Source organism: Lucilia cuprina, chromosome 2 (genome assembly GCF_022045245.1).
Source record: "Lucilia cuprina isolate Lc7/37 chromosome 2, ASM2204524v1, whole genome shotgun sequence".
NCBI lineage: Eukaryota > Metazoa > Arthropoda > Insecta > Diptera > Calliphoridae > Lucilia > Lucilia cuprina.
In genome coordinates this window covers 52,398,799-52,424,839 of record NC_060950.1, presented here as the reverse complement: position 1 = coordinate 52,424,839, position 26,041 = coordinate 52,398,799, and the positions used below count along the sequence as shown (strand labels likewise).

At 30.9% G+C, this 26,041-nt stretch overlaps 1 protein-coding gene across 3 annotated transcripts in view; it reads right to left on the bottom strand.

The window, feature by feature from the left end:
- LOC111676604 (solute carrier organic anion transporter family member 4C1) overlaps positions 1-22,933 on the bottom strand; it is a 58,961-nt gene extending 36,028 nt beyond the window's left edge. For 2 of the 3 annotated variants that reach the window (XM_046945184.1, XM_023437563.2), the window contains exon 1: positions 12,670-12,950. The gene's annotated coding sequence lies outside the window, so the exon portion shown is untranslated. Of the gene's footprint in view, positions 1-12,669; positions 13,025-22,760 lie in introns of those variants that run through there. The other variant, XM_046945183.1, reaches the window with a different exon arrangement.
- Positions 22,934-26,041: the final 3,108 nt, after the last annotated feature.

The following is a 26,041-nucleotide window of genomic DNA, read 5'->3' as shown; positions in this document are numbered from 1 at the left end:
TTTATTTGCGGATATAATTTTATTTTTTTGATTGAACCGTTTATTAAGTTATCGATGTATTCAAGCAAATTTTGTTCCATTATTTTTATTGATTATTCCATTTGCTTTATACATATTTTGGTTTTATTTTAATTTCATTGCACAAATAGACAAATAACCAAATATATAATTTTTGTTATAAAACTAATTATATGGATCTACTTATGCAATCATTGAAACTTATTTAGCTAAAGGAAGTACAAATATAAAATCATCTTTTAATTCAAATTCTGTTTATATTCGAAAAAATAATTAAGAATATTTTTTGATAATTTTAAATAATAATTTTGAATACGAAATAGAGTTTTGTAGTTCCCCTGTAGAGAAATGTTAAATACATTACATTAGCAGTAATTGTAATTGGTTACTGCTTGATTGGTTATTGCTTGAATACAAATAACAAGTAATTGTAATAATAAAGAATCATATTATAACTCTTCTAAATAACTCTTCCAACGGCAGTCTAAACTATCAACTAATTACTTTTAGTTAAGGAATTTCCAAAAAAAACATTTAGGTATCTCTTGATTACTCAATTCTTTGTCAACACTACTTACCAAAAAAAAATAGTAATAACAATTAACATTCAAACAATCCTTTCTAATACATTTAAACAATATCTACAGAAATAATCTTAAGTAACCAAAAAAATGAAACAAATAAATTAAAGTGTAATTACTTTAGACTTTATAAATTACTTTTTTATTATTCTTCTTTGTTCATTAGTATTTTCCTTGTTTGTACTACATCAGCACAATTACATACACACACATTTTTTAAGCGATTCACATGTTAAAATAAGGTTTTAAATTCAACTACCGTGTATGACATTTAGTGCAATGACTGCACAAATGTCATAAAACAATGACTTTTTTGCATGAAATGCAGTGTTTTAAAGGAACGTAATTACTATTAAATAAATTTCTATGGATTTTCTCGTTTAATCCACTTGCCATTAATGTGTTTACAATACAGATAAGAACAAGTGATGGTCGTAACTTTCTGGAGCTCACATTTGTAAAAAGCACCGAACAGAATGGTGCTTTTTACAAATGCATGGAGATAACCACGTAGTACCATGCCCCGACAGAAAATATTCTCTAACCTGTTGCCTGCTCAGCATTTTTCCATTTACGACATCTGAAATATTGTGGCAACTGGATTTCAGCGGTAGGAAAACTTTGGTCATTAAGTTGCTTGCTAATAAGAGAGTTCACTCGGAAGCTTTGTACGCCATTTTGATACCCTTAGAACTGCCATTCCCTTATGTTGCGAGAACGGTTTCCCTCCCTAATTACTAATTGATTGAAATTCTAATAACACCAACCATGTTCACTAGTGACGCATCTCTGAAATAGTCCAAATCATGAAAAAAGCTCTACCAAGATAGAGTAATCAATGCAGTCACATAGAAGGTGTTGCACCGATTGCACTTATTCTTCGTCCTTGGGTAATATAGGAAGTCCATACGTTCTGACATATGTCCAATGAGTACTCAATTAATACACAAGTTAGAAGACCAATCGTGAGTACTAGTCCTATCTGCTATCAGAGTGGGCCAGAGCAGTCTCGATATTCTACAATAGAAGATATTTCCACCACCTGTAATCGGTCTCACTTAAAGCCCAGTCATCTATTAATTTTGATAGGGTCGTCGGGGGAGTAGATATCCTTTAGCGTATAAGTCTCAGGACTTAATAACATTAAGAGTCTTGATTGATCCCAGACTTTTAAAGGAAATATCTTTAGTCGAATTTTCGATATTTTGTTCCCGGATAATTCTTGCGAATGTATAGATGTCATACATCTTTGCCTGAAGAAGTAGAAGATTCAGTTTTTCGGAAAATATAGATTAACAGTCTCTCGTTATTATAACCATAATTGGTCATTATATTCCCGTCAATATTGACTATTGCTTATTACCAATCTCCATTGTGACAATACCGAGGACCCACACAATCTGGTACTATTGGGGGCCAACGAACTTGTCTGTTCATTGATTAATGTTTCTCCCCAAAAACACGGCAGAGTATATTGGTTTAAGGACTGATATATTGAAAGCTTCTACTGATGTCACTCGTTTGGAAACTCATAATTTCGCGTAGTAATGCGCCAGTACATATACATATATTGGGAAATTGTCAGGTTAAATATTAATGTTTGTCCATCATTGCTAAGAAGATCTTTATGGTATGAAAACTGATGTATCTTGGTGAAATTTTGGGAATGAAATCTTGAGGAGTGAGAGACTAGTACAGATTGAGTATGCCTTTTAAATAAGGAGAAGTTTTTGGTGCCTTTGACAGCTCAACAGCATATATATTGTGATTAATGGTTGAGAAGCACAACTCTGTCGAAGCAATTATTGATCCTTTGTTATAGAATCTTGATATATAAAGATTTTTGTTGTATGCTTCTAATTCGTCGTATGATTTATATTTTTTGTGTTTACACGATTGGTATAAAACAATTAAAAAGTCAGATGGAAACAGCTGTTTCACTTTTTTATATGTGTTTACATAAAAATATTTCCCTGATCTAATGAAACCGGCTTGTTTTTTGAATCATTTCAAAAAATGAAGAGAGCCTGTCAAATTTTCCATCTGTATTCTCTCTCAATGTGTGATGGTTTCATTACATATTGCGTTTAGACGATCCCATCCGTGCTCTTCTACACAAACTTTTGACAGATCATATCACTTGTGTGATCGTGTAAAGCCGGCTTAAGTAATGTTGCGTATTCAAGAGACCCCTGTGATGTGGATACGTCGGTTTTTAAATGTTGAGGAATGGATCGTTAAAGGATGTGGGCCCTGAAAGCGAGAATATTGTTGGTCCATCCAGGAGTGATGCCGAGATTAGTCAGTCAACAGGTGTGTATGTTAGGATTTGTATGAACCTCTATCTATAGATCCATCAGACTATTACCTCCTTCTGATCGGGCTTTGTATTGGGATTGGTCTCATTAGCAGGATTAGATTTCTCGACGCAAGGTGGTTGTACATGGACTGGTACAATAATGACACAAACTTGTCACCTGAGTATTCTTCATTGGGGATATTGTGAACCACTTTAAGTCCACCCATTGGATGAAAAACTTCGTCTCGAAAAGCGCATTAACAATGCTTTTCTTTAGAAACAACGTTCAAATTATATTCTTTTAATTATCAGATAAAAATATCCAGAAGTAGACTAAAAATTTGAGAAAAGAAAACGTTGCTTTTCAGAAAAAGAAAACATTCCTTTAAAACTTTTTTAAAAAAACTACATTTAATTACTCTCATTAAAAAAGTCAACTAATGCATTTTTTAAATAAGTTTAAAAAAATGTTTATTCATGATTGCTGATATTAATGCAAATTTATGCGTGTTATTATTTGTGAGGATTTTGTACAAAAATATTAATAAAAACTACATGAGATAAAAAAAAATATTTAATTGTTTATGTTTAATTTTAATTTAAACAATTTCTGAAATTTTTAATTAATATAAATATAATAAATTACCATTTTGAACCCAAAACTATTTCAAAAATAAATTCTTAATTGCATCTTATAAAGTCTTTTAAGGATTAAAACAATATGACAGATATAGTATTCTATAAGATATTGTAAAATATGCCAATTCTTTGTTATTGTTCTTTAAAGTATTTTTTGTTCTCAATGAGAAGCACGTTCTCATTAGGTTAAAATAAAGGATGACTAAAGCTTATGAACACGTTGGCGAACATTTACAAAGGAAAAAAAACCAAGCACTTCAAGGGTTAAGTGTATGATTCAATATCTTTTTTCCTTTGTACACACAAGAAACCTAGATAAAATATCTTAAAAAAAGTTTAAAAGTTTAAGACTATACAGAAAGACAACTCAAACTACGACTACAAAAGAAAGACAACTTTTTATATCACATACGATATCAATATTTTGTATTTAAATTTTATTTGTGTTCTTTTGTTAAAAAATCACTTTCTTTTTCGATTAAGGTATGCCCAGCCATTCCTTAGTTGAACACATTGAAAGTTTGCTACTGCATAAGGAGTATTCTTTTGTTGCCTTTCTGGGTTATGAAGGAACCTTTAATAATGTTGAACATAAAGCCATTCTGGCTAGGAGGATTGGGTATCGACTCTCAACAGTTCATTGGGAAATTATTGGGAGACAGGGATTTTGAAAGCGCCTTTAATAATGGTTAACCCAAAGCCATCCTGGATTATGTTCTCGGTTAATTAACCGAGACATTCTAGGATTATGATAACATGAGTCCCTGGTCACAATAAATGTCACGGTAACTGTATAGCTTATGAATAAGCCATAAACGGTGCGATGTTGAATAAGGTCAAAATCGACGCCTTTACTGGTATTTCTCTTACAAACTTTAAGAATCTTGTATTTAATTAACTGTGTGGGAAAGACCAAATTAGGTGGTTCAGTGAAATAGCTTGTCAGATTTCAAGGTCTATCTCTATATGATGCTCTCAAATCAAAGCTTCTTATAAGCTTTCGAAGAGAGCATATAAAAACTGTTGTATTAGTTATTAAAAGACACTCAAGCCAGAAGACTAGGCCTTGTATATAATGACTACTTCATAAGTTGTCATAATGAGGAAGAATATGAAACTATATTACATCTACTTTGCTATTGTTCTGCGTTAACTGAGAGCTGTCAACATTACTTTGGTGCTTCTTTCTTGTAAGGCATGAAGGAGCTTTCTGGCATAGGTCTGAAGAATATTCATGATTCATAAATGAAACCGTTTGGTTTCTGAATGCAGAGAGTGACATCAAAACATACTTCTGCGACCACTAGGATAACACAACGGGACCAACTTAAATGGACTGTTCGGTAGCAGTTGCTCTCGATACCTAGCCTAACCATGTCCGGCCATAACCGAATTGTTCTTTTGTTAACATTGGTACTATGTATAACAATGTAGTAACGAGGGTGACAATTTGAAACAAAAATCATTGGTCTTTAATCATGCATTCTAGAACTAGTTCCGAAACTAATTATTCTCTCAACTAATAATTATTTATTATTAAGGGATTAAAATGTTCAAAGGTATTATAGTATGAAAAGAAACCCTAAAATGTTAAAACAATAAATACGTCATTTAAGGTCAAAGACATAAATATAAACAAACAATTAAATATTTGATATCTGGAACCATAATTTATTAGACAACCTTGTAGTAGAAGAGCACATACATTATTTCTTGTCTGTCTGACTATTTTTCTATATTTTTCTCACTAACTGTCGTAAAATCGTAAATTATTTAAATGCGCATTGTAGCATTTGTAGGGACGTTAAAAGTAATTGTTTTTTTAGTTAAAAAAAAAAACAATATTTACTAAAAGTTTAGTTTTATATTTTCCAACTTCTAAATTGATAACAAATCATTTCAACTATAATAACATCAAAAAAATAAAACAAAAGAAGACGAAACAGAAGCACAAATGAAAAAACTGCAACAACAACTACACGACTACATCAACAATATTCAAGATAAAATTTATATTTTACACGACTGTCTGCGAGATTGTAAATATATTTATTTGCAAACGGATGTGTATCTTTTTTTTCTTTCCTAATTTAGTTTTTTATCTTAAAGATACAAGAAACTAACAAAAACACAACATTAAAATGTTGAAAAATGATTAAATGACAGCCATAACCACGACACCCAGCCACACTAATAGATACGAAACAATTACATAAGACTCTTTCTTGTTTTAGCAACAATATTTTACAAATTATTTTCAAGTATTTCTCAGATAAAAAAAAATACAAACAATCTAAAAGCGGCAAAATATTTCATAATAAATTTAAGTTACACAAATTAAGGGGAAAAAATTAATTATAATTCTTTGCAATTTTCGTTACATAACGTTTAAGGCAAAATATAAAATAATTTTCTCAACATGTTGCAGCTCTATTAATATATAGATTTATCAAAATTTCTTGAGTCGAAAACTTTCAGCCCATGTTGTAGTTGTAATATTTTGGAAACATGCCATCATTTTTTTTTTACTCTAATAGATATTTCTTAGAAAATTTTAAATTATTTTTGTCCATAAAACACCTTGAAGAATTCATAACACCTTCAGTATTTTATAATTTATTTTGTTATTATTTTTTATTGAGGTAAAAGCACAGAAAATCCTACATTCTGTGCTTTTACCTAAAAACACGTTTTTTATGAAATTTTGTTCTTTTTTCGCTAATAATTTATATTCAAAAGTATCTTTCTTGAAAAACGGAAGTTTTTTTAAGATAGAGTGTTGCCTAAGAAAGTAAATCTTTGTGAGTCAAGTGCCTTCAAGGTGATATTTTTCAACTGGGTGAGCTTCTTTGAAGATTCTCCATCGCACCAATGTGTTTCTGGACATATATTTTTGGACATGGTAGTGCACTTTGTTAAGTATTCGAGGTATCCAATGTCTTGCCTTGCAATAGCAAGACATGACACCTGTCATTCCCCAAGGGGATTCAAGCTCAATGTAACCTCGACAAAGGAAATCACTGGTTAGAGTCAATAGAATGGTTGGACCAAACATCAGATGAAAACACCCAATTGATGTTATAAGAAATGCCATGACCCTACAAACATTCTCATCATTTAAAGACTTAAATTTAGTGCATTTCTGGACCTCTTAAATTCGCACAACCACACTACTTATTGGTTTCTGGCAGTAGCAGGACGTAATTAGTGTTTTGAAAAGCACAGATCTATCTAGATCAGTGTCCACAAGGACCTAGTGTAATAAGTTGAGTATGTTTGGAATAAACTACAACACATTCAACTACGAAGAAAAATCGCCGATAATTTAAAGGTTAAGTTATTAACACCGCCACTTCAACTTTCTTCTGTCATTCCGACATCTCTACTGATACAAACTAGAATCCATATCATTTATGAGATACTCAAACTTTTCTCGAAAATCTATATTTCACCGTTTATCAATCTATTAACCAAGCGCACCTTTCCGCAAATTTCAGTTCAAACCCCAGCGACTAAGTGAATCCCAAAGGAACGTCAATTGACCAGCTAGGACGAAATCCTGCTGTCAACTGGCCACCCGAAGTACTAGATTATGTGGTGCAAGGAAAGGCAAAGAATTGATCGTCACCAGTTTATAGTTCCGGCAGACTAGAGGTGGCAACTCTATACCCCGGGATTCCAATACACCAAGATGGATTCTGTCGTTTAGGAAACATGCTCCCTTAGGAAGGGAGGGGGTTGGAATTGGTTTCACTCCTTATGAGTAAATTTTACTAAACTTTGTATAAAAATATGATTGTAAACTTGAAATTTTCCAAAATATTTTAAAAGTTTGCATCAACAGACACTATTCCATCAGTGTGGTTGTAGATTGGTTTCTGGAAATCTTCTGATCTAATGATGGGCGAGCAAAATGAAACTGAAATGCGATGGTAAGAGTATAGTTAAATAGATCGACATCAGCTATACAGTATAATGTTCATCCTTAATTTTAATAGATCTCTAAATAGTTTCAGACTATGTAAGGACTGGCTTTTGAAAACAGTTAAAAGGACAAGGATCAGCTTGTTTTTTCATCTTCTGAAGCACGAAGATGAAGATGATTGCAAATGAGTAAAATGGCAGGTATTATGGGAAGAACCCAATGTATACCCCAACAGACAGAAGGTACTCAGTTTAGCTAAAGCCATGTCGAAGTATATCTGAAGGGCATTACGCAAACTGTTGTTTTAGATACATATCTGGGAAACAAGATTTCTCTTTTATACGAAGGTGTCAAAAACAATGTATGGTAAATATCAGAACGCTAGAATTGTCTCCACAGGCATAAGTAAACCAGATATCCCCTAATTAGCGTTTCACACTTTTACACTAATCGCGCAGTTTCATCTATATAGATGGAATATAATTTGTTCTGGTCAAATCCCGAATAAAATGACTTCTACTGTTGAAAATCCCACGCGAACCGAGGATTGGCTTTACTGCGGGTGGTACTTATAAGAAAATGTTTATTGTTTCTAAATTTTATTTTTGGTTTTAATTTTCACCTAAATATTGATTTTATGTTCCATAAATTACACATACATATAAAGAATATGTAAATTAAAAACTAATTTTTCCCAATAAGCAAAAACCTTTGAAATGATGTAAATATGTATTTGAAAACCTATTCAAATTTCATACATAGCCTTTGAGAACAAATTTGAAAAATTTTGTTTTCAAATGGAAAATTATGGCCATCTCAAACAAAAAGGCAGTTAGAAATCAAACGTATTTTTCAAATGTATTTCAAATTTATAAAAAGGTAAGAGGTAAGCTTGAAACTAAAAAAATTTTCAAACGTATTTCAAGTATTCTTTATTATTATTTTCATACATATTTCAAACCCTAATTATAATGCTAACTATTGCAAAATTCATATATTTTTTTACATCACCTGAAAATAAAACATTCATACATTTATTTTAGCATATTTTTCTTTTATATCTCCGATTATTTCTCCTATATTTAACGTTTTTTCGCTCCCTTGCTGCAGAAAAAATGTTCTGTTTTTATTTTTCTAAAATAATTTATTTTTTGAATGAAACTTTTCTAAGTTCAATTCAAACAAAACTTTGAAAATTTTATAAGTATCACACATTATATTTTTTTAAACGTTTTTGGAAATTATCATTTTTATTTCAAAGGCTAAACTTTAAAATTTGAAAACAATTTGGAAAATACATTATTTAGTTAAGAAAATTTTTAAAAATATTCACAGGTTTGAATCGATGTTTATTGGGTTATGTTCCCCTAAAACCTATATAACTTAATTAAAAATTTAAAAAAATACGAACAATATTGTTCCAAAAAAGAACAATTTGTCCAGTTATTTAACTAATAAAAAAATACTGTGCGTGACATGACAAAAGTTTAAAACCAAAATGGCACACTTTCAATTTTAACTACCAAAAAAACGCCGAAAAAAGAAACAACCTAATAGTAGTAAGTATGTTTGTAGTTAAAATAAAGTTAATTTAAATAAAGAAGAAAAGAAAAAGAAATAAAAATTAATCCATATAAATAAATTTGACAATATAATTAAATAAACGCAAAGAAAAGTAAGCCGCAGTGGCAACAACTGCTACTTTTCATATCTACAAAACAATATCTTTATTATTTAAGTATTAAATAAGATATATTTACTTTAACAAACGTTTTCTTTAAGTGTAAACAATGTTGTCAAAAATAGAATCACCAGACAATAATATTTGTGTATTTTGTAAACTCACACATTTTGTAGTTACGTTTTAGATCCATACTATGGATTCCTACTAATTTATACCCAAAAAATTATGTGAATCTTTTTTTTTTTTTTTTTGCTGGTATTTTTATGTGAATTTTGCTTATTGTCATGCCGTTTTTATTACTATTTATTTAAATTCATAAATAATATTTTGTTTGTGATTTAAGGTGTAACTTTTAGTTTTAGTTTTAATACGAATTTTCTTTCTTTTTTTGTAGTTTTTATTTTTTTTTTGGGTTGTAGGTGAAAGTTGTATGTAAATCATATGAAAAAATATACAAAAAATATATAAAACAAAAGAAATCTTAATTTGGCGGAAATAAGTTAACCTTAAAAATCTAAAAAAAAAATAAAATTTTAAGAAAACAAAATATATTTTGTATTTTCCGTTAGTTTATGTATGTTTGTATGTATGTATGTGTGAAAACTAAAATAACACTCAATTAAAATGAAATACAATAACGTATTTATTATTTAATAAATAATTTATTTATCACTGCTGCCGATTAAAAAAACAAAAATCCCAAACAAATCTCATTTGTTTAAATTCATTAAATTGTTCAACTACGAATTTTATTTTTATAATTTTTTTTCTTTCGCGTAAAAAGAAAATCATTTTCATTTATTTATTTACATTAATTTGTTTTTCATTGTCAGTGTTAAAACGTTATTTAAATTTTAATTAACAAATTTATTTTTGTCGAACAAAAAATTTATTACATTTTTTCACCAAATAAAATTTTTGGGCCAAAAAGTTTTATTTTTTTAATTCTGCTGACACCACATGTCACCAATCAGTTTGTTTTGTGAGATTTTTAAAACAAAACGAAAACTATAATCACAAAAATATTTACGAAACATAATGCAAGCGGTGATAGAGAAAAACAAATTGTATGTATATTACCGTAATATTTACGTTCACACACATACGGATACTGCATATAAAAAATTGCGGCATTTTAAAGAGAACTAGAAAACAAAGAGATTATTCTCTATTAAGTGAAAAATTTCAAAGAGCAATTTATTTAGTTTGACTCTTAAAGTGTTTTAAATAAATGTGAAAACGAAACACATGGTAAGGTATTGGTGAGACAGTGTTGCCAGAGTTGCATATGTTTATATGTGTGCATTATCAGCAGTTTGACAAGAGTCCGAAAAAGACAGTGATTTCCACTAAAGTCTAACCACCTGATTGGCTGTAATTTTTCACGGAAACACTCTTTTTAAACCAGTGTGAAGATAAACGTCTCCTTAGTGTACCCTTTGTAAGCGAGAAAGGGGACACTTAAACAACTAACTTAAGCTTTATATCTGTTTCGTCATTATCAGAGGGGTGGCGATTGACTTTCTAGTAGGAGAAGCATATGACATCTGGACAGAAAGTGACTATGGGTAACTCTAAGTATAACTCGGGACTGTCCAACCGAACTGCTGGGTTTTTCTGATCAAAAACGATAACTGAGATGTCTGATACAGTTTATTACCTCTGAAACCCGATTTATCACAATCCGTTACAAAAGTATACTTTTGCCTCCCGGTTTTACAATTCGCACTCTTTTAAAAACCGAGTTATTGAGAGAAATTTGATCAAAATAAATAGCTTATAAAAAGTTAATCACTCTCGAATTCTAAAGTCTCTTAAAAAAACTCTCTTCCGATAATCACTCTGATATCTATATAAATAGCGATATATGAAAAGGTCAATTATATCACTAGTCCATTTTCTCAAAATCCTTTTATAACAACGTTTGTTACCAGATTAGCTATATTGTAAAAATGCTCAGAATTTAAACCATTCTGTATTTTTTAATTTTTAAAACTGCTTAAATATAATTGGTGTCATAAGTACTATGTATGTCAATCAAGGCTCTGGAAACATTGCTAGATAATCCACCCATTGAAACATATGTCAGATATAAAGCTCAGAACTTTAGGCGAGCTATCCCACATCGGGTTATACGTCGGGTTATACGTCATCAATGTATACTAATGGCATTTATGTAAGATACGTCATCAAAGTATACTGACGTCGACAATGTATACTAGACACATTGGAAGGCTATATCAATCAAAGGATGTGCCCAATTTCATACCAGACACAGAATATGTCGGGAACTTTGAAACAATGATTCTTGATAGAATGTACTGGTCAAACAAGTACCTGAAGGAATCCGTTACTACACGGATGGCTCAATATTAATAGACAAAGTGCACCAGGTTTCTATATTGAAGACATATATTGAAGATATATTCCACCGTTTACCTAATTGTAGCATTAGTTTCCAAGCAGAAGTCCGAGCAATAACGAAAGGCTGCTGAAAATGAGCAAATCTAAGAAAATCATGAAATAAAATAATCATGATGATACGTATATTGAGTGGACACGCAGCTTTATGGGGCGTGCGGATTCAGACGAATGTAGAGAGCACATTGATCCAAGATCGTAGGAGTATTATTACGATCGGAAAATTTTTAAAAATCATATAAGAAAACTTTGATACTTATTTGTCGCGCGAAAATATTTCAATTGTAAGAAAATACTTCACATTCTAAACAACGTCACAATTTCTTTTCCCCTTATTTGAGTTGACGCAAATAATATTTACATAAGTAATAACAATTACACGCATTTATTGGTTTAATTAAAAAAATTTAGTACAAAAAATAAACCTTTAATTTAAAAATAATAAATTATTTTCGCTTCTTTGAACGTCAATAAACATCACTTCCACGGAAGGTAATAAAATCACATAGTGCTACTTTTGAAGTGGTGATAAATGTTATTTTTTTTTTTTTTGAAGTTTTTAGTTTTAGTTTTGCTGGGTAGTTAATCATTAATGCAAGCTGCAGGAAAACTTAATAATATTACAGTTCCAGATTGGCCATTATTTCATACCGATTTAATTAAGTTTAAATATTGCATTTAAAGTAGCTTTTCTTTTATTGATTAATTTATTTTTCAACTCCAAAATAAAATCTGGCAACGATAAAATTATGAGCACACATACATAATCACAACAAAAGTTAAAATAAACAACAATAACAATAATTTTTTGTCTACTACTTCTTCTTCTGCTTAATTTTTGGCAATGTATAATTTTTTTTTTTTTTTTTTTGACAGGTACCAAAGTTAGTGTTTAACTTTTTATTTTCAAGCAAAAATAAATCTTTAATTCTAATTAGTAACAATGAAACGAAATTTAAAGAAAAAATCATAAAAAGAAATAATAAATGTATAAATGAAAAGAAGATTTAAATAATTAACATGCATATGAAACAATAATAATAAATTTTTATAAAAAAAGAAATGTATTTAAGAACAAAATAGAAACAATAAAATGTCTTACCTTGTTTTTTTATTTTCAAATATTTTTTTAGGAGAAGAGATGCATATGTCAGGGGGGTCTCTTCTGTGTTATTCTTTGTAAAGATTTCTACTGCTGCTGTAGTTGTTTTTGCTCTTAACGTTCTCCACAAAATTTAAATGTCAAATGTTAAAATTAACAAACACACTTTTATATTTTTTCTTTAAAAGATTTATATTAATTATGTGTTGGCTGTTTTTGTTGAACTTTTTTTTTTTGGTTTTGCTTGTAAATTAATTTTTTATATTTTATTGATTTTGTTATTTTTTTAGTGTAAAATTTGATTTTTCTTTAACACTTTAGTTTCTTTGATATTTTTACAAATCGTTGTAGAAAACTGCTTCAAAAAAAAGTGTTGAAAAGAAAATGTATGAATTATTTATAGATACAAACATACGTAATTTCTATATTTTATGTAATAATGATAAAGAAAAATATAAAAAAGGAAAGAAAACCATTGTGAATACACTGAAACACTTTTATTTGACTTGTTTGTTGTTTTTCTTTAACTATTTTTCTTTAACGAGTATTTTCCCACAAGGAACTACAACATAAACTGCCAAATATTTATATTAAACCAACAACAATAGCAACCTAAACAGGCAGACAGCCAAGCAGTGAACCAGCCAACCAACCAACCAACCACCTTCATCAACATGAATTATGGACTGAATGACTGAACAACAACATGGTTATTGTTTGAGATACCGAGCAATATATATGTATGTACATATGTATTTTCCAAATAAAATAAGAGTGTTTCGTTTTTCGTGCCATTCTACTAGTACTGCTGCTCTACTCAATGACTTTCCATGTGCATGTACTATTCGAAATAACAACAATAACAAATTATGAGAGAAGTACAACAAATAATAGTATTGAATTACTAGAGGGAAGTATGCGTATTAAAATTATTTATGGGTATTAATTCGATCAAAAAAATCGTCGATTTATCCCCAACCAAAAGTTTTGGTTCAATCATAAGATCAAAGTTTAAATTAAATTCAGAACTTGGTGCATTACGAAAACGCCAAAAATTAATATGCTGCAAAAAATGGCGAGGTCTTCTTTGCACCTGCTTAATATGTCTCATTCTATTCCTAGGGGAAGTAAAATCTTTTTGGTCGTTTGTTAAAAGTGTAAATGATAATACTAGTTCTTCAAACCGAACGCTTTTCAACGATGACCTAACATTCACTAACTCAATTTATATAGCGACAGTGATCACGACAAATATATTTATTTAAACGCATGTCGTTAAAAGGGTTTTAGCTTATATATTTGGCGGGTTAGTGTTCTAGATTGGAGGTAGTGGGTTCGATTCCCATCTGTGACATTGCTTAGGGAGCGTCAACAGGCATAGTTGCATTTTTTCGGACTTGATGTATATACACGTACATCTTCCTTTTAAACTAACTTCGAAAACTTTGATACATTGAAACACTGATCCTAAATAGAATGTCTTGATCAAGTGAAACAGAGGAAATATCGGTAGAAATCCGTTTCCACTATGATGGCTTTCAAATGGAGAACAAAGTGTGCCTTTTTTATGTAAACACAACACTAGATTTCAGGCAGTGCAACAATGATGAAATAAAATTAGAATAAATATGGCACCAAAAGGCAATTAGGACAATATCAGATAATAAATCTAAGGACATAAAGGTTTGTAAGAAAGCTCTAACCTCTCCTAGAGGTTAGGTTTACATCATATAAATACCAGACCATTCGGGATCAGTTGGCAATGAAAGAGCGAATGTTATAGTTTTAAAGTAAATGCAATATATATAAATATGGGTGAGAGAGTGAAAGAGCTATAACTCCACTTAGAATATTAAAACGGTGGGTAGAATAGCAAATACGGATTCAGACGAATGTAGAGCATATGAAAGAATAGATCTTTGGAGCACTTTCTTTGCTATTGTCAGAATTTCGACGAAGATAGATCTAAATATCTTGGGAATGGTTATAACGTCCCTTGGGAATACTGATTGGAAAGTTCTTAGGAATTAAGTTTGGAAACATTGGATGATGATATATTCAGTAAAACCACCAGTATGGAAATCTCTCCATTGGACAGCTACTATGGTATTTAGATATTTCCAAGGCGATAGACTTATATCAAGTTTATCAGATATCGCAATATACGAGATGTTATATATCAGGCCAATTATGAACAATTATTCCCTGGGATTTTGTTACCTTTTACATGCTTTAGGTATAGGAGAGGGAACAAACTCCCAGGGAGTTTATTAATCAGAATAGGCCTGTATGTCTTATTTTAATAATCTACTTTATATGTCAAAATTCAAACTTTAATTACTATCTAACAGATGAAAGCAATTATTTTCTTTTGGAGTATAAAACGGTCCATCAGTATAACTCTCATATATGACCCGAAACTTTGAAGTATATTTTGAAGCCACTCAAATTCCTACAGGAGAGGGCTAAAGTAATTTTTGCTTTGATTTACTAAAAACAGTTTCAAGTGACTATAATTTCACTAATTTATAAATATTTATAACAAGGATCATAAGATTATATATTAAAAGTGTTAATAATCCAACATCTGGTAACGTTTCCTTTATCGCATGTTCCAAGTTCATATATGAAATGAATGATCGAATTTCATAATAGTTTCCTCCAAGGACAATACTTTCGTTTGCATAATAGTTTACAATATCAGTTTTCCGAATGCCCTGGAACGGAATTAGACTAAAAGTTGTCTGACCTGGAACAGGGTTTGGTTGCAATTACATTGAAAGCTCTATGCCCTAAACACGTAGAAGTATGAGAACCCAAATTTAGAAACCAGAAATAAAACGTGCCCGGTTTTATTAAAGCACTTATCTATGTTTAAAATTTTTTTCACATGTACCCCCTAAATTCAACATAGCCGAAAGCACTAAATCCCAGATTGCTCAACACTTTAATATGCAATCGCCCAAGGTGATTCGATTGATCTCCATTACGATGTTATGGATTTCGACGACGGCCTTACTGACGAAAATGTTTAAAATTAGTGGTATTTTAAATATTTTCCCCGAAAAATCAAAAAGTGTCGAATTTGGGAATGGTAAGTAAATTGTTCAATTAAGAATGAAAGAAAAATCAAGAGATCTCGAAAACTGAGCACTTAAGAACATAGTATTATGAATGAATAATAGAAGTCTGACTATATAAATACATATTTCGAAACTAATTATGCATTGTGCAAATAACAATGTCAGTTTTAAATATATTTTCATAAAAATAAAACATCTAAATCCATTCTAACGAGACATCAGTGTGATTATATGAAAATATATGTGTATAAATTTCTATCACTTGCTACGAATCAATAATCTGTCATATTTTGCTACTTTTACCCAACGTCGCTCTCCCCCGCTATGGTTTGATAGCTGCACATAGAAATATACTACTTGTTGTTATAAAAACCAAAACCTCAATGTTGTAAAGTACAATACAAGTATGAATTATATGAGTACATGTACATACGTTGCATGACTGTGTGTGTTGCATGTAAGTGTATGTAGAGAGTATTTAGGTTTTCTTTCTTTTAAATTGAGGCTAATCCATTTTTAAGATGTTGTATTTCTTTCGGTCCGTATTATACTACTCATGTTCAAACACTGCAACAATCTACAAATAATTAGTAGCAGACCGTATGCGAGTACATGATAGAAAAAGTTTTTTTTTTTAATTTTTAAAAAATAAAAATCATACACGATAACAAGTAGATGAAATATCATGCAAACTCTCGCACACATGAACAATAACTTTTAGGTACAAAATATTCTAAGGTTGGGTGACAACAAAATAAATATCAGGGAAACGAAAAACAGTTTAGAAATTATTTTATACTTGGCGCCTGGTATGCGTGCATGACCATAGAAACAAATCAAGTGAATTTACGTGTTAGTGAGTTTAGGTTATATATAAATATTTTTTCTATATAAAAGAAACTAATTTTTTTAAATTAAACATAAAATTATTATTATGGTCTATATGTATGAAGAAATTAAATTAGATTATTAAATCAAAATTATGCCAAAAATTATTTTAATGCTGAATTAAATATTCTATTCAAATGCTCGAGGTTCTTTTTAGAATTAAAAATTAATGTGTGTTGACATTGCAAAGAAACTTCTAGTTTGTTGGGCAAATATCTCAAGAAAAGTATAAATAATTTATTTCGTAAAATTTCTCAATGTTTAACAATTATTGCTGCAATTGTCTGAAGTTTGCACCCAAGAACATAAATTGATTTAGATAAAAAAAGCTCAATGAGAGTTTTTTATATAATTATGTGATTAAGGAAATACATAATAGAGGGGAATATTTTGAATCTCTACTTCAAGGCTAGATTTTCACTAGTCTGCAATGAGAATCCTAAATAATTTAACTCGACTGGACTTCATTGTATATATGGGGAATAACTACCTAAGATTTTAGGAAATCTAATGAATACTGAAATAAAGTCTCACTTTAATATATTGAGACTTTATTTCATTGAGGTCTCTTCATTAAGATAATTAGAGATGTTCTCTTAGGATATCGCCTCCTAAATTTGCGATAAAGTCACAACCAGGTGAAGTTCACATTTATAAGTTTAACATAATTGTATTTTTTCTTGGACTAGCTCTTTGCACATATGAACGATAGTTCTGAAAAGAATTTTTCCTGTAATGTATTTCACTGGCCAATTGACTTAAAATTTATGATTTCTTGATAAAACTTGTAGCGCCAAAATTGACTTTGAATCAATAGAGTAGGATAACCCACTATCACCGATAAGTACTTTCGCCTTTTCCTGCACGGGATCGATTAGCACCAAAATTTGTTTTGAAACTCCGGACCATTTAAAGTTGTATTGCATGTGCAGTCGGATATAAGAGATGAAAATAGTAGAGTTCGGATGGGAACATCCTACCTATAGATCTGCATATAACTGTCATATATGGCTGCAGCGCAGCTAGGCTTAACGGAAGTTGAAGATCAAGAACATAGGGACTCGCTCAGATTTTAAGCCTATTACCTCCAATCTTGAATTAACCATCCGACTATATTACCCCGCACACGGACTTTGATAGAGTTTTTAAAGTCAGAGCGAAAATACTACCAGCATCTTTACAGATGGTTTAAAAATGAACTGCGATGTTGGCTCTGGTGTCTTCTTTAAAGAAGCTGGGGTAAGTATATCTCACCGTCTTCCAAACAATTGTAGTGTTTTTCAGGCTAAAATATTTGCGATAATGTCAGCCTCGACATTCGCATCAATATTCTCTCACTAAATTCTTATACTAACTCTTCCCTATTAGTTAGACAGTGCAAGAGGGATCTGTCAAGGCTGAGTCGCTTACTGATATTTGCGTTGTTTGGGTCTCTGTGCATAGGGATCGCTAAAGAGGCAGATGAACTTGCCAGAAGAGAATCTGCTCTTGATATTACCAACTCCGATTCAGTAGCAGGAGTAGTATTCTGAGGCTATTTCTTTAAAAGACTTCAATGAGAAACGCACAAGACACCTTCTGAAACGAAGTTGGTGGGACATATCGAGGCTGATAGCAAAAATAACAGCACACTGGGTAATAGGCATACATGCAAGTCGGCTTGGACTCCCCTTCAACGACCATTGTCGCAATTGCAAAGACCTTGGTGAGATATTTGGCTACAGGTTGGATATAATACTACATATGACGAGTGGAATGGCCCGTCAAAACGTTTGGATATAATACTACAAATACTACATCTGACGAGTGGAATGATCTGGTCAAAACGGAGTTTCCAACCAAACATGGATCAGATGGACTTAATTAAGAGATCATGCTTATTTGCTCCAATCTGTTAATAGCTTAAAAGAACGGAGCCAAGTAATCCTGAATTACTCCCATCGTTTAATGGGATTCCTTTAAGAAAGTTCGCAATTTCAAACAGCAACTTACATACCCCGGAAGACACTAAAAGTTACATAAATCGAATGTTTTCGAAATTGACGTAAAATCTAATCTTTCCCACTTTAGGCTTTTGTTACTGAAATCTCTTAGTTACCATTTTTTACAGTTCCATTTAATGTAAAAAAGTCGTATTTTTCTTAACATTTCAATGTCGTTTTGACAAAATTAATTACTTTTAGTACAAAAGATTGATTTTATATTCAATTGATTTATGTGTGTGGGTTTTCCTTATTATTTTTCTTTTTTTGTCGACAAAAGTGTCGATTCATTAAAAAATCTTGTTGACCTGTTTAAGGTTGTGATTTTGAGTGGCAAATATTTAGTCCATTTTTGTTATAACATTTCGAAATATTTTTTGTCGTATTTATTTTTTCAAATAATGTATACCCATTCACATAAATGAATTTTAAATAAAAAAATCACAATAAATACATAAAACAAAACAAAGAAAGAAATGTGAAAATAAAATAAACCAATAAATTAAAGTTAGTTTAAATCGACTTCATTACGCGCTATTTAAAAGATTTCTTTCATTAAGTCTATGTTTTATTTAAATTTGTTTATTTGTATGAAACAAATGTTTGTTTTAATTAATGTGATTGCTAGAGATAAATATTTACGAATATAGTGGAGGAAATTAAATAAAAACAATAATTTACTTTTAAAGAAATATATTCTACAACAGGTTTATGATCTCTCTTGTTTTATAAACAAGAACTCGCTAAAAGATCTAAAAAACGTGATTCATATGTATCTCAAACTGTATTTCAATATTCTATACATTACAAGTTCATTGAGGCTGGCTGTAAAAATGTTTAATTCACTTTCTTGTAGCACATGGTGAAGTGACAGCTTCCCTTTATATCATGATTCAGAACTTGTCACCACTACACCTTAAAAACCTGTCTTAGGACTATTTTTCTCTTAATATACTCTTAATATATATTAGTTCTGTTTTTATATAAAATGTTTGCAGCCGACTATAATAGTAAACCTAGCGTAGGGCATGTACATAAATGAACCAAATAACGAAAACAATCAGCCACGGAGAGAAGGAGAATCGAGTAACCAGAGCAAATCAGACACGTAACAACATACTTTAACAATAACTAGTACTACACGTAAAGGTGCAATAGTGGCGACAACAATAGCGTTGTTTGTTTTCTGCTCACGATGGTGCAGAGTTGGACATTGTAGTTGTTAAAAGTGATATTGTGATTTTCAACATAATGAATATGATTGATAATGATCGTTCTTCGATATTCAAGATTGATCAATGTGTGAAATAAAATTCCTATTTATCGGCCACAAGTGGTTGAGTTTTTAATAAATGACGTGTTTTACAAGTTTAAGAAAGAAGAGCTAATAAAGAACATGTTCCATTGTAGTAACCGTACAACAGTGAAACTCATCCAACATTACGATGATATCGTACTGAAAAGTACCTTTGCTCTCTCATTTGCGCAATAGAGTAGCCCCAATACAGCACCTTTAAGCACCGGCCCATACTTGATGATTGTATTACATTTTTAGTCAAATAAAAGTGATGTATAGGAAGGCTGAAGTAACAACTTAAATGTTTTTTAAACACTTGAGCAAACATCACACTGTTCTAATGTCTAGATCATTAAGAGCTTCCGATTCCTCAATTTTTACGACCGTTGCAATCAATGAGCCCATTCCGAAATAACTTTACATGCATAGCTTTTACGCGGCTTAGTACTGTGGCAGAAGTATACATGGTTTTATTGTCCCGGGGAACAGTGGGGTACTTCGTATGAATGTCGAGAGTTTTAACGTGAGCACCTGCCTTGACGGCCTTATCCCACGGTGGTGTTTTTCATCCACTGAGTAGATTTGAGACGTAACCATCAAATAAGCCGAACAGCCACTTACTCTCCCCGCGAATTTGGGTTTAAAGCACAGCCACTACGTGGATCCCGAAGGAACCTCAACCAACTGACCAGCCTGGACATAGTCCTGCGTGCAACTGGCCACCCGTAATACCAGATAATGCGGTGCTCTGGTCTAACCTCTTTCCATCTATGCTAAACAATAGACTGTAACCAATTTTTTAGTCCCGGCCAGACTCGAGGTATTTGTCACCTGTTTATACCCCGGGATTGCAATAACACCAAGACGGAGGCTTCACTAAGGTAGCATGCGGCCGGGGGAAAGGGGTACTTCGTATATAGCTTTTGCGCGGCTTTGTTTTTTGGCACACGGAATTCTGTCTTTTTTGCGTTGTGAGTCAGTTTTAATATTTTTGTTGTTACGCCAAACTCTGTATGCCTCTCTGAATTTGATTCCAAGACTTTTCCACTTCTATTTTAACCAAGACTTTTATCAGTGTCTAGTTTTTTGGAATGTTCGAGTCAATTGAAATGATGAACGATATTATTGAGCTCAGCCCTCGTTCTTCGTACTTAACAGGATGTGAAGTTAGACAAAAGTCGAGCGTGCTCTCGGAAACACATTATGTATTGTGGTTATGATCCGTGAATACAGCAACATATTGGCCTTCGGTAGTTGTGTGGCTTGATCCCAAAAAATGTTTTGGGCTTTAAAATCACCAGTAACAAACATTTCACTGTTCGGATATTATTCGATGTGAAATTAGGAAATGAAATAAAAAATTTCTTCCGTGGGAACTAGTAAAAGCTCTTATTCGTTTTGCGGTTAGTTACTTTGAAAGGACGATGTACATCAAGTGCGAAGAAATACACCTAAGCCTCTATCGGGCCTGTTGTGAGCTCCTTAATCAGTGTCTCAGGTGGGAATCGAACCCACCACCTTCAGTCTACCAGACTAGAACACTAACCATTAACCTACCGGAGGCGGTACTTTTCGAAATTATTTTTTAATATCTACATATTTTCGGAAAGATAACGTTATTCCCGTTATAACATAATGCGAAAACGAACTTCTTTCCAATTGTAAACATTAGAGGCTTTAATTTTCTTAATTAAGATGATGATATTTCCATCCCAGCATTAAAATGGATGACAAGATGTTGTATGAGTCGATATTTATTAAAGTCAGTTGGAGATACATTTGAAAAAAAGACAGACGAAAACTAAAATATATGTTGTTTTAAGTTTGTTAAGTTAAATGAATGAATGACTGGTTGGCTGGATCTGTGTAGTTGGTTACATAGATCGTGTGTTTGGTCGGTCGGTTGATGGGTTTGATATTTGTTGTATTCTAGTTTAGTTTATTTATATTAAAGTCAATGTGTAACTTAATAACAATAAACTAGAAATAAAACAAAGAATTAAGAAATTATTTGCTGATGTTGGCGTTGTTGTCATAATAATTATTACACGTCATGTTGTTGCTATTGTTAACTTGAAATGAAAGAATTGAACACATAAACAAATGAATAAATTAAACAATATTTTTTTCCTATTTTTTTTATATTATTTTGCAACATTTTGAAATGCACTTGTGTAAACAAATTTAGGAAACAAAGAACTAAACCACAAAATGTTTATATGGATATGTATTTTTTTATTATTTTCTTTCAATGAAGAAAATGTGTTTAAACTCAATAAACGAGGACATATCTGTGCAGGCATCTTTTGTTTTTGGGTTATTGTTGTTGTTGTCGATTGTATTTATGTTGTGGTATATTTTCAATTTATTGATTTTTTTCTTATTGGTTTTAGATTATTTTTATACTTTTATCTGAATTTCAATTCTGTGTCATTTACACAAATTCTAGAGATACACTTGTTTTCAAACAAAAACACAAACACATCAACAACAACTCACACAGACACTTATTTAAAACACTCGCAGAAAAAAACGATTCAGGTGATTGACCTTTTAGTTGTGGCACCAACTAACTATAAAACGCACAGAATTTTTCACAAATCATACAATTAAAATGAATTATTTCATTCCTCTACTTTTTAAACATTTTTCCATTTTTTATTTCTTGCTTTTGTAATTGATTTATAGATGGTTGGTTGTTTGGTTGGATGGATGCAAAATAACAATTTTTCAGACTTTAACACACACACACTCATGTACACATACATACATGTATGTATCTACACTGTATGTATTTAGTACCTAGCCAATTTTTATACCTAAAGATACACATTCACTCACACTAATTCACTTCAGATTCTTTTGTATTTCTCATACCAGAAAGAAAAAAAATCATAAATGAACAAAAAATAATTCAAATTCACAGAGATTTTCTTTGTTTTGTTGTTATTTTTTCATTATTTTTCTATACATCTATTTAGTTTTTTTTTATATATTTTTTTCGTTTTAGTTTTCTTGTCCCGATTTTGCGACCGAATAACTGAGTTAACACCAATAAACTGATTTGATGTGAATCGCGTTTTGTTTCAGTTCCAATTTGGTGTTGGAACAATGCTGCTCGAAGAACAACAACAACAAATATAAAAAGAGAAATAGAGAGAGAATATAATAAATTTAAGAGAAATTCATATTTGTTTGCTAAAGAAACAGTAGAAAATGAAAACAACAGAGAGGAAAAAACACTAACAGCTGTTTACATTTGCATTGGTGGTAGATTCATACGATTTCTCGAGGTATTTTATGATGTAAAACACAAACATGGTGTAATAATGATTATTTAAAAAATATACCATTGTTGATATTTAAAATGCACGAAAATAAGTACCAAATATGTATGTATGTCATGAAAAAGTACTAACTTGAAATAAATACAAAATGACAGCTTAAAACATGTTAGAAAAAATTAAATATTTTAAATATTCAAAAAAATATTTTAAAAAATTATTGCTTAAAAAACTCTTTTTCCTTTACTATCGAGGTAAGTAAACATGTATTTCAAATCAGTACCAACCTATGGATTGAAATTTCAAAATATTTTTACACCAAAGGTACTAAATTTACGGGCAGTAATTAACCAAAATTAAAAGACTTTAATCATTACTAATATAAGAGCCTGAAAATGAACACATCTTGAGGAAGTTAACCTGACGGACTCAAAACCATTCAAATATGGATGATAGAATCCCATAAAGCCTTTTAAAATAATCATCCCTATTATGTAAGTCGTTGTTGACACCAATTTTGAATCGTCGTAAATTTTGCTGTCGACAGAAAATTAGTTGTATCGACCCAATATTGGTTTTACCTCATCAAAAGGAGCGCCGGATAGTGGCCTGTGTATTTGATGTGCTATACATCCTCCTATCAACCTAATATATATTAAAATGTGAGTCCAATGCATAGTGGAACACTTATCATTATCTACAAGACTGACATATCTCAAACTGTATTTTTTTCCAATTTGATGTAGTATACATCCTCCTTTCAACCTGAGCTAATATAGGAGGTCAAAATTTGAGTCCGATTCAATGACGATTTCACGACTTTTTTTTAGCTGTATTTAACATACTTCTCATCAAACGTCAAAAGTGTATACTTTGTGTCACCTGTGAGCCAGTTTTCTATAAAGTTTCATAAAGTGAATTTGTAAGGCTTGAATCTGCACGTAACTTCACGAAAAAACATCATATGTCGTAAAATTGCAATAAGCAAAATATTTGTTGAGAGTTCCCTTCTTTGTTTTGTTAGACCTGGTTCACAAGACTGTCGACAGACTTTTATAAAAAATCAAAACAAAATTATGTTCTGTTTTACATTATATTTTATTAAATAAAAAGGAATGATTAAAAAATATTCTGAATAATATAAGGGAATATAATTTTTTTCCCTTTTTATTTATGTTTATTTCATTTAATATCTTCCATTAATAATAACCAGGGAAACCGAAAACATGCTCTAAAATAAGTGTTTTAAGCGCTTTAAATATGCCGTAAAAAACTCAAAATATGCTCTTAAAATTTAAAATATATGCTCCAAAAATAATTTTTTTTTATTATTTTTTAACATTGAAAAGCTCAAAAAGACTGAAATTGTAATGAAATAATAAATGTTTAATGTCATATTCTATATCCTACAACATTTTTTATAAATGTTTCATCTCATAGTTTGAAGAACTAGTATAATAGAATTCCGTTTTACGTTCAGATAACCAACAAATAACATGAAACCATTTGGTCCCCAAAAAACATATTTCAAACGACAAAGTTTGACACATTTCTTCCAATTGTATTCATAGCTTTGAAACTGACATTTTAATCGGTGTTGTCAAAATTCCAATAATTAGTTTTTTAAACTATAAAAATGGATTGGTCTCATGAAATCAAAAGTAATCGATATGTCCGATTTAAAATATAATACTTTATTGAAAAAAAACTATAACATAACGATTTTTTTTTTCAAAATTGTAAAATAGGCTAAAAAAATTAAAAAAAAAAAAAATAAAAAAATTGAATTTTATTTTTTTTATTTAGTTTTGAAAAGAAAATTAAAAATGTATTAAAACGAAAAAAAGCGAAAACATCAAAATATGCACTAAAAGAGTAAAATATGCTCTAAAAACTCGAAAATATGCCTTAAATATGCTAAAAAGACAAATCATGCAAAATTATGCTCTTATGGGTAAAATATGCAAAAATATGCTCTAACAAATTGATGCCAAAATTCTCAAATTGGTCTGAAACGTATAAATATCTTATCCATGAGTCCATACGACGCACCACAAAAAACATGCATTTGCATATTTTGGTTTCCCTAATAATAACACATGCCGAAAAATGGGCAACCCCGTTTTTGAAAATTTTCAAGATTTTTAGCAAAACATTCTGAACTTATGGCAACGCTACAATAGAGAAATAAACGAATATGAAAGGATCGCCAGAGATCGCAATAAAAGCAACATAGAATATATTTCAACCACAAGACGATATTTTGATCTACATACAAAATGTATGAAAACTGATTGTCGACAGTTCTTGTGGTTCTAATTGTAATTAAGCTGTAACTAAGCGTTAACTCCAGTTTTGTTTAAACATTAAAAAATGCACAGAGTTCTGATTTTCTTAAATAGACCCATTTGATGTCAAATCCGAAAATTTTTTGTAATAAATTTGTATCCCTTAACAGTCGTAATTCTGTTCTGAGTTGCAATGACTTCTCTCATTGTATCGCCATCGCTTTCAGGTAAGTTAGAATTACTTGCGAATTGGTCAGCTAAAAGGTTAGCTTTATCGTGCTTTGGCACACGAAGACCTCGCCTTTTTGCGTAGCGTGTCAGTTTGGGCGTTGTTATTATTGCGCCAAATTCTGAAAGCTTTCTCCACTTCTGATTAAACCAAGACTTTTGTCTAGGTCTAATCGACGATTTTTTTGAGGGAATGAATGTTTTCATTCCCAGCATAATTATATTTTCAACCATTTTCGCTATGGCATAATCGTCTTGGAAACAACATTTCCAATTAAGATCGAGGGTACTATATTGGTTCCCTTCAACAAATGGGATATGC